Source organism: Schistocerca nitens, chromosome 5 (assembly GCF_023898315.1).
Source record: "Schistocerca nitens isolate TAMUIC-IGC-003100 chromosome 5, iqSchNite1.1, whole genome shotgun sequence".
Classification (NCBI taxonomy): domain Eukaryota; kingdom Metazoa; phylum Arthropoda; class Insecta; order Orthoptera; family Acrididae; genus Schistocerca; species Schistocerca nitens.
In genome coordinates, this window is record NC_064618.1 from 115,647,075 (window position 1) to 115,665,911 (window position 18,837).

Genomic DNA, 18,837 nt, shown 5'->3' on the forward strand with positions numbered 1-18,837 from the left:
AGTAATTGATGTTGGCTCCTGTACTGTTTGCTGAGAAGAAACCGAAACAAAATCCGAATAGACTGACTCAAAAAGTTGTTCTTCAGTGAGCCCCGGATTTACGATAATTCCGAACGTTGACAAAACTAAACAATGTCACCCCCACCTCCCCCTTCGACCGTTCGAGACAGGCAATCAAAAATTTTAAAAAAGGCGATTTTTCAAAACTTTTTCATTTTGTAACGAAAATCTTTCTGAATACTTTGATATATATAAATCATATCTGACCGAGCAAATGTAAGATATGGTATTCAGTCTTAAGTGTGTCAAATCCTAGTGCAAAGTGTCTTCACACAGCATTCTTCTATGGCATGTCACTGTATTTCGCTCTGTGGAATCCAAACACGTGTATGGAAGCTATTAAGCCTATGTTAAGGACAGTGGAGATTAAAATGTCATGTGGTGCCTCTCCTGCTCCCAGTAGGCCGGTCTGACGCCCCATCCCTCCTTCAAAAAATGCGCAATTGATGTTGGGTGGGATTATTTGTGACCGGGAGAATAATAACTCTTCAGAAAGTTTCCACTCTTTATTGCCTATTAGCTAATAATATTCTCTTTTGTGTGACATAAAAGTAAATACTGGAACAATAAAACCAGTACAGACAAGAGACAAGTAAGTCAGTACACATTTATTCAATCGTTAGGGACCACCATTTTTTTCTCTTTAATGTTGCTAAGGCGTTACACGGCGTGCTTTCGTTTCTGAGAAAGAGTCACTTACCCCATCTAAGTTCGTCAAAAGTTTTGCCACATACAAATTCCAAATATCGTTGTCTAATTCTGAAAAAGCTGTTAATACGAATAGTATCCCAGACTGGTGCGGTTCCTCAAACTGATTACATCTATTTTGTCACTGTCTCCTAGGCAAAGCGAAATAGGCGTTGCTAATGTTGCAGCAGTTTAACACATGCCACATAAGCGACACTGTTTTGCCACAAATAGTCATTTTATGTATCTCATTTACATGAATAACACGACAGTACATAATTCAAGTCCACTACGCCTACTATAGGCAAAAAGCTTTATGTTAGGAAATCGTTTCACATTTCATACATACGCTCTGGTTTCTCAAGCATGGGATCAAAAAGTAGTCGTACGAAATTTTTATATAAATTTGGAATCGTCTTATTCTTCCATATAATTTGTGTGGTGTCCCGGTATCTTCTCCTTCCTCGTTATAACAAACAATCTTGTCCACTAATTTTGTAGCTGTTCCTGCCATTGTGAAAACTTATTCTCTATTTAACTTCACTAATCCTGCCAGAATTCCAGGCTTAGTTATCTCGCAGTTATTCTCCGGTTAAACGATATTAAGTGTTCGTTAACATGTATTCCACGCTGTTTAGAGAATAGAAATTAAAGCAGCTGCTAATCATGGGCTGTACAGCTGGTAATGTAGCGATCTGTCAAAAATTATTTTCCTTCAAAATTTCATTTTCTTGTTTACACCGAGAAGATAATATGCTTTCTATTTTACCTGTTATTACTGTCAGTCATTTGTTTCCCCACTGATAGTCTGAACCTATGGATTAGGCTGATAATTATAACAATGCTGATCATTTTAACACCCAATCAACCACATAAGTATACAGCGACTGGCATTCACCCATTAGGGTTTATTCGGTTTAGCTCTTATAGCCCCACCCCCTTTTGTCTGCAGGAAAGTGTTTTATTTCTAGATGCGACGGGGATTCCCCTGGCGGAGACATCAGGTACACTATACACGCATTCAAAAATAAGCTTATGATTCGATCTGAAGTCAATTGAGAATTTGTTCAAAAATGTTCAAAAACCTACTGGGACACTTTTCAAAATCATAGGAATAATCGATAGACCAAAGCGTTCAGTATGCTAGGCGCTTTGTGAAACAAGCTTTTTTTCTTAAAGAATATGAGTTTGGAAATTGTCGCACGGGGCAGGTACTCCGGTTTGTTGCATCCCTATCCCCCCCCCCCCCCCACACCACCACCACCACCACTTCGTAGACCCCGGCCTGACCTGATGCCGCGATAGAACAAGAAATTAGAATTGATATGGAAGGGAATCTAATAAGAATTTAAAATAGCTTTGAGAGCGTCGATATCAAGTAAGACAGAAGGTGCAGGTGACATCCAATAAAATTCACCAAGTCATGGGGGGAAGTGGTCGCTGAACTACTGTTCAAGTTGATATATATACTCGTAATCTATGAGACTGGTGACATCAGGCTTTGGGAAGAATACAATCGACGCAATTCCACGGACAGCAAGGGCAAATGAGTGTGAGAACTACCATACAATAAGCTTGACAGCTCATGCATAAGCTGCTGACGAATGATATACAGAAAAATGGGAATGAAAACTGATGGCCTGTTAGATGACGATCAGTCTGGCTTTAGGAAAGGTACAGGCATCAGAGATGCGGTCCTCACGTTGTGCTTGATAATGTAAGCAATACTGAAAAAAATCAAGATTCACTCATAGGATTTGTCGGCCTGAAGAAAGGCGTTCGACAATGTCATATGGTGCAAGATGTTCGAAACTCTGAGGAAAGATTAAGTTGTAGGGAAAGACAGGTAATATCAAAAATTTACAATAACTCGTCTGAGTACGAGCAGTGGATAATTTTGATAGTGTTTCTTTTCTTCACTGGCGTGAAAGTGTCTACTTTCCGCGCCCACGGGCGAAGACAGCGTAACGCCGGTTTAAGAGGACCGGTCGATCTCTCAGTGGTGAATCTTGTGGTGGACGAGCAAAAAATTACGCTGATACGGGAGCTCAACAAAAACTGGAAGTAATTACATTCTACAACAGTATACATAATGGAGTGGATGTAATTGGTAATATGTACTAGCCGTATGAGAGGCAGATATTCAAAAAGTTGGCCTCTTACTGCATATAAATTTCTTATGATCAGAAAAGCTTATAATGCAATTAGCATTTATACTGTGAACCAAAACTACAGAGAAGTTTGATGTCCAAATTTTCTTATTGACCTATCTGCGGTTGTGTTCGAAACCTCCGTCTCACAAAACTCTTTTTTTTTAAATAAAAGGTCAAAGATAGTTTGCGAAGAAGATTATCTTTCAAAACAACACGAAATAGAATTAACACGAGAAGAGTGCAATGCGAATATGAAATTCATTGGCTGTGACCATTCCAAAATCGTCCGTATGTCTTCCTCTGAAAACATGATTAGATTAGTGCTTTTGGAATATGTCTTTTTTCTGAACTGAATCAAATCCAATGAAGTAGTATCAGATAAATTGGTTTATTTTCTCAAATGTGAGGATATATGTTTTATGTTTGTTCATAAATTTTAATAAACGTTACTATGGACAGTACATAAAACATTTCGGATTCTTCTTTCAGACTTCAGTATCTTCCATGGGCATACGCATGGAACTGTTTGTGTAATTGACTGACAACTTCCAGACGTCGAACAGCATTCACACTTTCTGAGAGATTTGTCTTAAATTTCACACACTCCGGTAGTAAAATATGCAGATCTCCTTCTAATGATTTGTGATGTTCATTCACCACTTCTTTTAGTTTAACCTGACCTCTTTATAGTAAGATGTTTGTTTTCTACTACAGAGTTCCTTTAACAAAACTCAGAAAGCAATTCCCCTGACTAGTGATGACATTAAACGTGCCTGAACCAGTTTAATCGATAGATTTAAATTTTTTTCTCAGCATTGAGCTCATGCTTTTAGTGCATTAACATTAGTGTGTTGATCCCTTAAAATAGCTAAAACCTTTACATTTAATCTATCAGCAGTAACATCTAATGTTTCATTATGTTCTTATGCTTCAGCCTCTGTTTCAACTTTCTATTTGTCTGAACCATTTCATTGTTCAAGAGCGCTAATCTTGTTGTTGGTTCTTACTTATTCAGTTTCTTCTGTTACTTTAGCCCTTTTTTTGTCCTCTTATGCTGCTAACATTCTCATCAAATCCTGAAAATAAATAGGTCTAGCAATCTGCTGTTCGACTTGAACATGACACGCGGTAGGAGCCGCGGACTTATCTGACAAAGCATCACAACCAGCATACTTGTAGACTAGAGTGTCAACACCACTTTGGAAGCACGTGCACTCTGCCTCAGAGTAACAAAAAATGGCTCTGAGCATTACGGGACTTAACATCTGTGGTCATCAGTCCCCTAGAACTTAGAACTACTTAAACCTCACTAACCTAAGGACATCACACACATCCATGCCCGAGGCAGGATTCGAACCTGCGACCGTAGCGGTCACGCGGTCCCAGACTGAAGCGCCTAGAACCGCCGGCCAGGCCGGCTGGCTCAGAGTAACACTACCAGTCTCCTGACACACAGAATTTCAATTAAGAGTTTTGACGTTTTCGTATTGATTATTCATTACTATCGACAGAGAGAAGAGTGTCATTACAGTCAGACTTCTCCAGCAATTTAAACTTCTCAGCCGTATTTCAAGTACTAATAAACTACCTCTCCTTGTTACAATAGTCTACTACATGTCTTAACGTCAGCCTCCATAGCTGAGCCACCAACGCAGCAGAATGACGTGGGAGGGACCTAGGTTCGATTTCCGGTCGGGTCGGAGTTTTTCTCTGCTCGGAGGCTAGATGTTGTCTTCATCATCATTTCATCCTCATCGACATGTAAGTCGCTGAAGTGGCTGAAGTGGTGTCAGCTAAAAGACTTGCACCAGGCGACTGGTCTACCCGACGCGAGGACCTAGCCACACACACACACACACACACACACACGCACACATACACATTTCATTTCACATAACTCGTGATGAATACCGAGAGACACGAAAAAATAATCAACTTCCATACTATAGTACACTACCCCACTGCAGAACACAAGGCAAGCAGCTGATAAGGCAAGAAAGAATAATATTTTTCCACTAAATTGTCAAAATCTCTATGTATAGCACCACAAGATAATCAATAACAGAAAGCAGACCAAGAAAAACCACCCTCAACATGAGAAATGACAGTTACGACGGCAGTTCACAATTACTTCAATAGCGTAGTGGTAAACACTGAGCATAGAGAATGCAAACTTAACGTGAGTATGAAAAATCATCTGTAATACTCCAGCGATGGTGAATGTGTTTTAGCAACCCGACCTATAGACATTCAAAGTGTGCTGAGGATGTGAATCCCGATTTGTAATCATAACAGTCAACACAAAACATCGAACACCGTCACCGCAAGTAGCACCAGCTTCACACTTCATAAAAAAATTTGTCCATAGAAGGACGAACATAATATTCGTAATAATAAAAGCGATCGTTGATGACGAATATCGTATGAGAGTGCTGGAATTTATCAACTTGTGCAGACAAAATTTGCGTACTGCATTGTGTGATCGTGTAGTGGCTGTAGAATATCAGTCACATTAATGCATTTAAATAAGAAATCCAGTGACTAGGAAAATGAAATCTAGGAGAGTATTTACATACCACTTCATACCACCGACTTGTGAAACAAATGAACAGAATAATACATGTCTCCTTGGTGTACAAACGACATGTGCTACGTAGAAAAAAAAGTACGTACACGTCATATGAACGAAATCGTCACACACGATACAAATCACTTAAGAAATTAAACTAGTGGAAAAAGGGACTGAATTCACTATAGTAAATTTTTATGTTAAGTGACTATATCGAATTCTGTTCCAGGCCTCTTAGCTGCCAAAAAAATGTTAGTAATACATATATAACGTACGTCCACTCCCAGTTTTCAGAACAGTATCGAAATTTGAACTGATAAAAAATAAACCATGAAACGTAAATACCTAACCAAATGACCTGTGAAATAATTTTGCAAACGCCTACGGTTAATGCCAATATCGTGAATCATCGCCCCAAGAAACAACCCAGCGACAACCGCATTCAGCACCAACCATGTCTTCCTCTAGTCCCAGGACCTCTGGACAAAGTGGGTTTGAAAACTGTGGTCCAGGATTCTTTGTGTGCGGACGTTGGCCTTATTGGCCTGGACATTCGGAAGCTTCCCAGCATGCTTTCCGCAGTCCGCACATACAAAAACTTCTAACCTAGCCAGTTTCCTAGTTGCCACTGGATACAGAACCCTCTTTGCGGCAATGCTGCGATAACTATTTCAGGAAGAGATTGAAATATAGAGACAGCTTAAGTAAGTGTAGAAAACAGTGACTTATTGCGCTACTTACAATAACAAAAAACTTCCTGAATACTAAACTCTTTACATAACGCAGTTTCAGCAATTCAATTTTCGGTAGTCGATTCATAACGCTGTAGGATAATATTTCGTGGTTGTTATCATACGAGCTGAGCTCAATTAAGTAATGGAGTTGGTGTATTTTGACGTCAGTAATTAGAGACAGTGGTAAGCGCTTATCGACGATGGATCAGCAGCACCGTTGTGAAGAAGCCACCACTATCGATCTCGTTAGTTACATCGTATGTATGCCAGCATACTGGCCACTGTGCTGTTAGGTACTTCATATAATTTCTTAACGTCCCATTATTCAATAGAATTTATGAAATATTCGTGAAAAGTTTAATTAATAATACGTAGTGTTCAGAAATACTGTGTATTGTGACGGTCCCATACGCTGCAATGAATGTTTGATTGTCAGCCAATTATTTATCATAGAAATTACTATAAAGAGGTAAATTACTTACTGGCGACAAGACTACCAGAATTAAACTCCCACTGGAAATTCCGTAAGTATAGATCATAAACTGTGAAATTATTACGAAGCCCACTAGATTTAATATCACTTCTAAGAAGTCCCATTTATGCACATTTAGATATGCCATATATACACTACTGGCCATTAAAATTGCTACACCACGAAGATGACGTGCTACAGACGCGAAATTTAACCGACAGGAAGAAGATGCTGTGATATGCAAATGATTAGCTTTTCAGAGCATTCACACAAGGTTGGCGCCGGTGGTGACACCTACAACGTGCTGACATGACGAAAGTTTACAACCGATTTCTCATACACAAACAGCAGTTGACCAGCGTTGCCTGGTGAAACGTTGTTGTGATGCCTCGTGTAAGGAGGAGAAATGCGTACCATCACGTTTCCGACTTTGATAAAGGTCGGATTGTAGTGATGGCGGTTTATCCTATGGCGACATTGCTGCTCGCGCTGGTCGATGGTCCAATGACTGTTAGCAGAACATGGAATCGGTGGGTTCAGGAGGGTAATACGAACGCCGTGCTGGATCTCAACGGTCTCGCATCACTAGCAGTCGAGTTGACAGGCATATTATCCGCATGCCTGTACGGATCGTGCAGCCAAGTCTCGATTCCTGAGTCAACAGATGGCAAGACAACAACTATCTGCACGAACAGTTCGACGACGTTTGCATCAGCATGGACTATCAGCTCGGGGACCATGGCTGCGGTTACCATTCACGCTGCATGACAGACAGGAGCGCTTATGGTGTACTCAACGACGAACCTGGGTGCACAAATGGCAAAACGCCATTTTTCGGATGAATCCAGGTTCTGTTTACAGCATCATGATGGTCGCATTCGTGTTTGGCGACATCGCGGTGAACGCACATTGGAAGCGTGTATTCGTCATCACCATACTGGCGTATTACTCGGCGTGATGGTACAGGGTGCCATTGGTTAAATATCTTGGTCACCTCTTGTTCGCACTGACGGCATTTTGAACAGTGGACGTTACATTTCAGATGTGTTACGACCCGTGGCTCTACCCTTCATTCGATCCCTGTGAAACCCTACATTTCAGCAGGATAATGCATGACCGCATGTTGCAGGTCCTGTACAGGCCTTTCTGGATACAAAAAATGTTCGAGTCCTGCCCTGGCCAGCACATTCTCCAGATCTCTCACCAACTGAAAATGTCTGCTCAATGGTGGCCGAGCAACTGGCTCGTCACAATAGGCCAGTCACTACTCTTGATGAACTGTGGTATCGTGTTGAAACTGCAAGGGCAGCTGTACCTGTACACGCCATCCAATCTCTGTTTGAGTCAATGCCCAGGCGTATCAAGGCCGTTATTACGGCCAGAGGGCCGCGCGGGGTTAGCCGAGCGGTCTAGGGCGCTGCAGTCATAGACTGTGCGGATGTTCGAGTCCTCCATCAGGCATGGGTGTGTGTATTTGTCCTTAGGATAATAGTAATAGTAATAGTGTGTAAGCTTAGGGACTGATGACCTTAGCAGTTAAGTCCCATGAGATTTCACATACATTTGAACATATTTTTTTCTTTCTTTCTTTTTTTCTTTTTTTTTTTTTTTTTTTTTTTTTTTTTTGAACGGCCAATGGTGGTTGTTCTGGGTACTGATTTCTCAGTATCTATGCACCGAAACTGCGTGAAATTGTAATCACATGTCAGTTCTAGTATAGTATATTTGTCCAATGAATACCCGTTTATCATCTGCATTTCTTCTTGGTGTAGCAATTTTAAGGGCCAGTAGTTTAGTACCCAGAAATGGCGATTCACAACGTTAGAGCGTACATTACAGATATTTAGCAGAATGTGGCATCGGTGTTTATGTCTAATGGTGTTATAATCCAGCTGTTTTCTCCCTGTGTCCTCAGGCCTTTTCCAAGTGTAAGTCCCACTCTTGAAAATTTTGAGCAATGTATTCATTATATCTAGCTGAAATTAATTGCACAGTTAAATACGTTCACCTTTTGTCTCATTTCTGACACCGAGCCTACATTCTTCGATAACTCTGTCCGCTAATGTTTCCCCTACCATAGCGTTCCAATCCTCCACGATCACCAGATTCTCATCTCCCTTTATACTATAACGAGTTACACGGTCCGTGTCCTCATATATTTCTCTCTAGCTTATCTTCTGTTTGTGTCATCTAAGTCTACATCAAAATACATATGCCACCGAATGGTGCATGGCAGGTGGTACCCTGTACCACTATTAGCCGTTTCTTTTCCCATTCCATTCGCAAAAAGAGAAATAGAGAAACGACTGTCTATTATCGCACCTACGAGCCCTAAATTTTCTAATCTCATTTCATGGTCCTTACCGCGAAATGTGTGTTGGCTGTAGTAGAATCGGTCTGCAGTCAGCTTAAAATGTAGCACCTCTCAATTATTCCGACAGTGTTGCGCATATTAAAAAAAGTCCTCTTCCCACCAGGGATTCCCATATTAGCTCACTAAGCATCTCCGTAATACTCATGTGTTGATCGAACTTACTGACCTCGATGTATTTCTTTTAATCGATCTGGTGGGGACCCCAAACACTAGAGTAGTTCCCAGAACTTGCTTGCACTGGTATTCTGTAACTGGTTTCTTTTACGTATAAGGTACGCTTTCCTAAAGTTCTCCCTATAAACAGAAGTCGGCCATTCGACTTCACTGCTAACGCCATAAGTTGGTTCAAATGGCTCTGAGCACTATGCGACTTAACTTCTGAGGTCATCAGTCGCCTAGAACTTAGAAGTAATTAAACCTAACTAACCTAAGGACATCACACACATCCATGCCCGAGGCAGGATTCGAACCGGCGACCGTAGCGGTCAATCGGCTCCAGACTGTAGCGCCTAGAACCGCACGGCCACTCCGGCCAGCAACGCCATAAGTGCTCGTTGCATTCCAACATTACGCCTAGATATACAACAGACTTGACTGTGTCAAGCAGCAAATTACCAATGCCCTATTCCATTTTTATGGAACTGTTTTTCCTACTCATCTGCGTTAACTTAACATTTTTCCACACCTACAGCAATCTGCTGTATTTCACATGAACTAAGAATTATGCATCCTCCTACAGCTAATCAACAACATCTTCAGGCATACCACAGCGTCATCAGGAAGTAGCAGCGGATTGCTGCTCACCCTGTTAGTCAGATAATTTATGTATGTCGAGGATAACACTTCCCTGGGGCACTCGTGCTGCTCATGAATACTCACCGTCGAGCAAAACGTGCTGGTTTCTGATGGCCAAGAAGTCTTCGAGACACTCGCATATGCGTAAATCTATTCTGTATGATCGGAACTCCGTTAACAGTCTGTAATGGGACACCGTGTAAATCCGGAAATGTAGGAATATGAATTGGCGTATGTATGTTCACTATTGTTGCTCGCGTAAATCACTCTTTTCCCTACCTTCTTATTAGTAAATATTCCCACTCCCATTACACGAACTTCTATTGCTGTCGATCCTATATTCGTCAGACCATAAATTCTTATCCTCTCTCCATTTCACTTTACTGACCCACACACTTCGCTGAACCACACACTGTATCCAAACGGAGCCTTTCAGTATCTGCTAGGTTCCCCATCACATTCAAGCCCTTAAGATTCCATGTTGCAACTCATTGACTGTTACCCTACAGTTGTTTATTCAATCTTTCTCTCACATTCACCTCCCAGTTAGATGCCCTCTTCATCATTTCCAAAAGAGAGTCTAATCTGTAATCTTTGGTCAATAAACAGATCATCATGGCTCTTTTTTCAATAACTGGCCAGACATTTTATTCACTCATGCTATGTAATATTAACCCTAGTATGCATAGATAGCATGGAGTAGCAAAAATGCACGAGAGGGTTAAGGAAGGCCCCTACCTTAAAACAATCAATAAATGTTGGTATTAAAGGAAGTATTATGAAGTTATGAAGGAATTGATGACACAGAATGAATAAGAAAGTATTTGGTATGATGTTATGACTTTTATTTTAGCATAAAAATTATGTTACAATTTCCCAGGATTGGATAACTGTCAGTTTTACAAACCCACGGTACAGGATGTTCGCTTTATAAATAAGACACTTTACAAACAATTCCATTAGGTTCTTAGAAAACATTTTTGTGACTCTGCAGAATGATTGACCGTTTTTCTGTCTTAGAGATGTGGGTCCATGAGGCATCTTCCATTTGGTGATACAACTGCCACAATCTTCGCCGGTTGGCTACTAATTCCTCAATACGCCGTGGCTTGTAGAGCTTTATTTTGGTGGCGTGGCTTATTGATTCTCCTCGCCGTATGGGAAAAGTTTTGTTTTTATCAGATCTTACTTCCATATAGTTGGGACGTTAATGTGAAAATAGGGACAAAATATTTATTGCTATTACATCGAATACGTTTCTCCATTAGACAAAATATCATCTTCTTGGCTGTCTCTTCCAAGAGTATGTACTTGCCTTCTCGTCAAAAGTATCAACTTCTGATGTACATTCATTATAGAATAATGGTGCCTTTACGACTTTCATTTAAAGTGGTGCTATTTTGCAGAGACGTAGCATGGTCACGCATTTGTTCTTTATGGCCACACAACGTACAACTGTCAAATTGTCTTTCAGTCTTTCAGACGAAAGTGCAGATTACAAAATTTCTCAGGCCGTGGAAGCCTTCATTTAGAGTTGGCCTTCCTTTATGTTTCGTTACACTATCTATTACTGGACGAGATGGAATTTTAATGATAATGTGTATTCGTTTTCTGCATCCTAGTGACAGTGATTTACGGTATTGAGTTCCACCATGCCTGAAAAGGAAATCAGCAGTTCTGTAGTCTGTATCATGGCATTCTTCCTGTATCATCGCATTCTCTCCCGCTTGTTTCCCCCGCGACAGAGAATACATTAGTTCATTATACTGATGATCATCAATCTGAATCTCTGCTGTCTTCCTGACAAGAGGTAGTTCCTTCTTCAGGCCATTCAGCAATAAATGATTTAAAGTTTTGATCACTTTTACTGACTTCAGACGTTCTTATGCCGTTATATGCAGTATGGTATGTAATTATGTTCCATTACGGGATAATAGTAACTTGAAGCCTCTTAGGGAAATAGCGTACAGGGCTGGAAAGAATTCCAACATGCACTCGGTTTGTCTGCCAAGATGTGGAGGCGGCCTTGCCTGCGGCTATCGAGCGTACGGGGTGCAGCCATCTGCAAGTAGTTGCTCCCGTCGGCACCAATGATGCCTGTCGCTTGGGTTCTGAGGCGATCCTCAATTCATACAGGCGGCTGGCGGATTTGGTGAAAACCGATGGCCTCGCAAGCGGAGTGCAAGCAGAGCTCTGTATTTGCAGCATCGTTCCCAGAGTGGATCGGGGGTCCTTTGGTTTGGAGCCGAGTAAAGGGTCTCAACCAGAGGCTTCGTCGACTCTGTTACGGGTCTTGGCTGCAGATTTCTAGACTTGCGCTAATGGGTAGGGAATAGTAGGACGCCCCTAGATAGGTCATGGGTGCACAACACAAAGGAAGCGGCTACTCGGGTAGCAGAGTACTTGTGGCGTGTACAAGGGGGTTTTTTGGGCTAGGCAGTAGTGTAAGGTGTCCTGATGAACACTCACCAGTCGACGTGCAGGCAGGGATATCAGAACGCGCTCAGTGTAAAAACACCTCAGCTATCAAGATATTAGCAGGAAATTTTCAGAGTTTTCGGAATAAAGTTCCTGAATTTACTGCCCTCCAGGAAGCGTGTGGTGCGCAAATTATTCTCGGGACGGAGACCTGGCTGCACCCTGAGATAGGAATTTCTGAAATATTTAGTGAGGGTTGGAACGTGTATCGGAAAGACAGATTAGACACAGTAGGAGGTGGTGTCTTCATTGCAGTTGACAAAAATGTTGTGTCTACTGAGGTCGAAGTAGAGTGTGATTGTGAAGTTATCTGGACACTTTTAACAGGGCTAGGAGAAATAAAGTTAATTGTTGGGTGTTATTACTGGCCACCAGGTTCCACCGTGATAGTTCTAGAATCATTCAAACGAAGTCTACACTCTGTATCGCAGAAGTACCCGGATCATGCTATGTTAGTCGGAGGCGACTTCAAGCTACCAAGTATGGACTGGGATGTCTATGGATTCATTACAGGTGGTACAGACAAGCCGTCGTGTGAATTACTTTAGAACACAATATCCGAAAACTGTCTTGAGCAGCTCAATCGACAGCCAACGCGTAATGCAAATATTTTAGATCTGGTAGCCACGAACGGACCAGATCGCATCGACGGTGTCAGTGTTGACACAGGGATTAGTGATCATGATGTTGTCATTAAGACTATGGTTACGAAAGTTAAAAAGTCGGTTAAGAAGGCTAGGAGGGTATTCTTACTAGAAAGAGCAGATAAGCAGTTGTTAGCATCCCACTTAGTAAATGAATCGATTTCATTTACTTCCGGTATGATGGACGTGGAAGAATTATGGGCAAATTTTAAACCCATTGTAAATCACGCATTGGACAAGTATGTGCCAAAATAGTGGGTTACGGACGGAAAAGACCCACCGTGGTTTAACAGCGCAATTCGGAGAATGCTCAGGAAACAAAGACAGTTGCACTCGCTGTACAAGAAAGATCGAGAGACTGAGGACAGGCAAAAGTTAGTAGAGATTCGTGCTGCCGTAAAAAGAGCGATGCGCGAAGCATGCAACCACTACCACCGTCATACCTTAGCTAGAGATCTTGCTGAGAACCCAAGGAAATTCTGGCCTTACGTAAAATCGGTAAGCGGGTCGGAGGGTTCCATCCAGTCACTCACTGATCAGTCTGGCCTGGCAACGGAAGACAGTAAAACGAGAAATCTTTCGCGCAGGAGGATCGTACAAACATACCGCCGTTTGAGTCTCGTACAGATTCCCTTATTGGGGGACATAGTGATAGACATCCCTGGGGTTGTGGAGCAGCTGAATGGGTTGAAAATAAATAAATCGCCAGGTCCTGATGGGATTCCAATTCGGTTTTTCAGAGGGTACTCTACTGCATTGGACCGAGCGAGGTGGCGCAGTGGTTAGCACACTGGACTCACATTCGGGAGGACGACGGTTCAATCCCGTCTCCGGCCATCCTGATTTAGGTTTTCCGTGAATTCCCTAAATCGCTTCAGGCAAATGCCGGGATGGTTCCTTTGAAAGGGCACGGCCGGTTTCCTTCCCCATCCTTCCCTCACCCGAGCTTGCGCTCCGTCTCTAATGACCTCGTTGTCGACGGGACGTTAAACACTAATCTCCTCCTCCTCCTCCTCTACTGCATTGGCTCCTTACTTAGCTTGCATTTATCGCGAATCTCTTGCCCAACGTAAAGCCCCGAGCGACTGGAAAAAATCGCGTGTGACGCCTGTATATAAGAAGTGTATAAGGACGGATCCTCAAAATTACAGACCAATATCCTTAACATCGGTTTGTTGCAGGATTCTCGAACATATTCTCAGTTCGAATATAACGAATTTCCTTGAGACAGAGAAGTTGCTGTCCATGCATCAGCACGGCTTTGGAAAGCATCGCTCCTGCGAAACGCAACTCTTCCTTTTTTTTCACATGATATCTTGCGAACCATGGATGAAGGGTATGACACGGATGCCATATTACTTGACTTCCGGAAAGCGTTTGCCCCACTGCAGATTCCTAACTAAGGTACGAGCGTATGGGATTGGTTTCCAAATATGTGAGTGGCTCGAAGACTTCTTAAGTAATAGAACCCAGTACGTTGTCCTCGATGGTGAGTGTTCATCGGAGGTGAGGGTATCTTCTGGAGTGCCCCAGGGAAGTGTGGTAGGTCCGCTGTTGTTTTCTATCTACATAAATGACCTTTTGGATAGGATGGACAGCAATGTGCGGCTGTTTGCTGATGGTGCTGTGGTGTACGGGAAGGTGTCATCGTTGAGTGACTCTAGGAGGATACAAGTTGACTTGGACAGGATTTGTGATTGGTGTAAATAATGGCAGCAAACTCTAAATATAGGTAAATGTAAATTAATGCAGATGAATAGGAAAAAGAATCCCGTTATGTTTCAATACTCCATTAGTAGTGTAGCGCTTGACACAGTCACGTCGATAAAATATTTGGGCGTAACACTGCAGAGCGATATGAAGTGGGACGGCATGTAACGGCAGTTGTGGGGAAGGCGGTTAGTCGTCTTCGGTTCATTGGTAGAATTTTGGGAAGATGTGGTTCATCTGTAACGGAGACCACTTATAAAACATTAATACGACCTGTTGTTGAGTACTGCTCGAGCGTTTGGGATCCCTATCAGGTCGGATTGAGGGGGGACATAGAAGCAATTCAAAGGCGGGCTGCTAGATTTGTTACTGATAGGTTTGATCATCACTCGAGTGTTACGGAAATGCTTCAGGAACTCGGGTGGGAGTCTCTAGAGGAAAGGAGGCGTTCTTTTCGTGAATCGCTACTGAGGAAATTTAGAGAACCAACATTTGAGGCTGACTGCAGTACAATTTTACTGCCGCCATTTTATATTTCGCGGAAAGGCCACAAAGATAAGATAAGAGAGATTAGGGCTATTACAGAGGCATACAGGCAGTCATTTTTCCCTCGTTCTGTTTGGGAGTGGAACACGAGAGAAGATTACAGTTGTAGTACGAGGTACCCTCCGCCACGCACCGTATGGTGGATTGCGGAGTATGTATGTAGATGTAGATTTAGATGAACACTTATTCTGTTTATGAAAAATACACTCTCATTCAACTTAGTGCTGGGATGTAGCTTTAACAGTGCTTCTGAACTCTCAGTAAAGAGTAGGCCTGTGCCCATGTAGATTGAAAGCTTTTGTCAGTAATCTAGCTACGTTAACGCGTCATTCTGGTAAAATATAGACTGTTATGCACTATACAAGCAGGACTGCAAAATTCATAAAATAAAATGAAGGATGTAGCTTACAACAAACAGTGTTCCTTCTGACGTAAGCTAACAGTATTTCCAAGGATTACATAAAATATCAACTAAAATATATAATTTCTAAGGCAATTTCTCAAGAGAATGAAAGTTTGGTGACTCCAAAAGACCCCTATTATAAATCCAACGGTTAATGTGAAAGTATATGTTACCTTCTACAGCCTTATGCCGTTGATCATTATTTGTTATTCCGCCTTTTAGTGGAATTTTCCCACCTGAAGTCTTCACCAGCACGTAGGGAAGACCTCTGTCAGATCAAGGGTGACTCTTTATGCTGGTATCATTCGGTTATCATTGCTGATGCTTTTGTAACGTAAAATTTTTCGTTGGCTGTGATTGAAGCATTGTCTAGGGGCGTTTCTGATTGGTAACCAAAGGCTGTACCCCTACAACACAGAGGATCGCGGTTTCAGTAACATCTCCCTAGTCTTCTTAAATAGGAGTTGCACAACAAGCGTGCTAAGAGTCCCCATTGATGAACTAATGTCGTGCCACCCCGATAGTTTTATCAGTAAGAGTAGGAACTGCGATCCATATAAAGTACCAGCCAAATGCATTCTGCACATACGCATGGGTAGCCTGTAACCTACGTGGTCTGACACTTGTCTACAACAAGATTATTTGGTTAATAAAAAAAGAGGTGAAAGTATCACAGATTCAAGAATCATCTGGCTTAAGTTTCAAACTGAACTCTAACGGCACTGATGGTAGTACAGCCGTTATACGTGAAAGGTGGCAGTGTTCAAGATGGAAGATCAATCATAAAAGCTTAAATGCTTTTAGAGTGATTTAGTGCCGGGCGATGTATATCACCTTAGAGGGTTCCCCAGTGACTGCCGACTCCCTATACAGTTAACATGACTACACACCTGCTGTCTGAACAGGAATAATTTGTTTTTAAGTCATTAGTCTTTTGACTGATTTGATGCGGACCGCCACAAATTCCTCTTCTGTGCCGACATCTTCATGTCATAGTAGGATGTGTGACCTACGTCCTCAGTTATCTGCTGGGTGTCTTCCAATCCGTTATTACTCTCTACAGCTCCCTCTAGCATCAAGCAAGTTATTCCATGATGTCTTAACAGATGTCCTACCATTGTGTCCCTTCTTCTTGCCAGTGTTTTGCATGTATTCATTTCCTCCCCGATTCTGTGTAGAACCTTCTCATTCATTACCTTGTCGGTCTAGTGAATTTTCAGCATTAGTCTGTAGCTCCAAATCTCAAATGCTTTGATTATCTTCTGTTCCGCTTATTCCACAGTCAATGCTTCGTTATCATAGAATGTTGTGCTACAAACGTACATTCTCAGAAATTTCTTCCTCAATTTAATGCTTATGTTTGCTACTAGTAGACGTCTCTTCGTCAGGAATGTCATTTTTGCGAGTGCTAGTCTGCTTTTGGTGTCCTCCTTGTTCCGCCCGTCATGAGTTACTTTGCTGCCTAGATAGCAGAAGTCCTTAACTTCATACACTTCATGACCATCAGTCCTCATGTTAAGTTTCTCTGTATTCTAATTTCTGGCACTTTTCATTACTTTCATCTTCCTTCGATTAACACTCAGTCTATATTCTTTACTCAGTAGACCGTTCATTCCTTCAGGAGATCATGTAATTCTTCTTCACTTTCACTCGGGACAGAAATGTCATCAGTGATTCATATCATTGATATTCTTCCGCTGAGCCGTGCGCGGCTCGTGTTCACGCCAGTTATTGTTTGTCGTCTACTACGGTACTGCCGCCTCGTTTCCTTATACCACTACTGGCGTCACGAACTTCCTGCCTTGCTTTACCGTGAGTGTCAGCAGCAGCGTGTGTCGATAAGTCCACTATCGTACCGTCTCTGGAGTGACCGATAGAATTTCCGGGTCGCCGTGCGTCTGGAATTGAGTTAGAGACGGACCGGGAAGAGGGTCGGGACGCAACAGCAGTTCAGTCGGGAACGAAGCCCCAGTAAGGTACACACAGCCAGTACCAGAGGGGACGACCGTTGGTTGGTCGTTCGGTCGGTCGTCTCGTCGACGACGTGTATTTGGGTCGGATCCCTGCCTGTGCAGATATGTTAGTTGTGTTCCCTCTGCACGGTTGGGTCCGAGCCAGTGTCTCCGGGACGTCGTCCGTTCGAAGGAAGTCAGTTCACTTGGACACGGACCAGGAGTGCCGTCGGGTCTGGAGCAGTGAGTCGGCAGTAAGTCGGAAGCCAGACACTGCGAGTAAGCGCCGGGACCGTGGTCGACGCAGACGGAAGGCTGTTGGTCGGTCGATCGGCTGGTCGTCGCATGGCGAAATTTGGTCAGCTGAGCACTGACACCAGTATCAGTCGGGCAAGAGTTAGCAGCCAGCAACAGTCGGGTCCGTATGAGTATTCGCCGGGACCGATGTTGTCGAAGGTGGGCTGCCGTTGGTCGTTTGCTCGGACGGTCGTCTCGGTCGACGACGTCTTAGATCCTCAGGATGAACACCATTTTCCGAGTTGGGATGTTGTTGGACTTTGTTTGTTAGTTGGAACTGAGCAGCGGCTTAGTCTCCACAGCGCGAAGCCAGCCTTGGGCTTTTGGAGGCGGGCACGCGCTCTTCCATCTGGAGGTGCTAGCTGTTCGAGTGACTTTTCGCTTTCTTCAGAGGCGGGATCCTCAAGTTGAGTAATTAGTTACCTCCTCTTAAAACTCGACTTTTACGATTTGTTCGTTATTTGTGGGTCGTTGTTTCCTCAGCCCATGACGCGTGTGATAACAAGTCGTTTGTTTTCTTGCCTAGAATCTGCAACCTCCGGTAGTGACTTGACAGTTGTGACTTGTGGTTTTGGATTCTTTTAAGCTCGTCTTGAGTGATGATTGATTCCTTGATCTTTGTGAGGCCCAGTTGAAGTTATTGGTATCTCGGTTTACTCTTCATCGGCCGATATTTTCCATTATCTGTGCAGTTGGATCTGACCGTTGGAAATCGTGCAGATTTTCGTTCGTTCGTGAACCTTCCCTTGGTTGTGTTGCCTTCCGATTAAGAGCTTGTCGGTCTGGCTGCCTGTCTCACTTAAACGTGTGTTAGTGTTGCTTCCCAGGCCGACCCTTGGAACCTTCCCCTCGTGTTTTACATAGTGATTTTCGTTTCGTCTTAAGTACTCTGTGTGGCCTTCAGCCGAGTTTTAGCTTATTGAGACTGTAAGCTTTTTTTTTCTCTTTCTCATGAAATTGTTT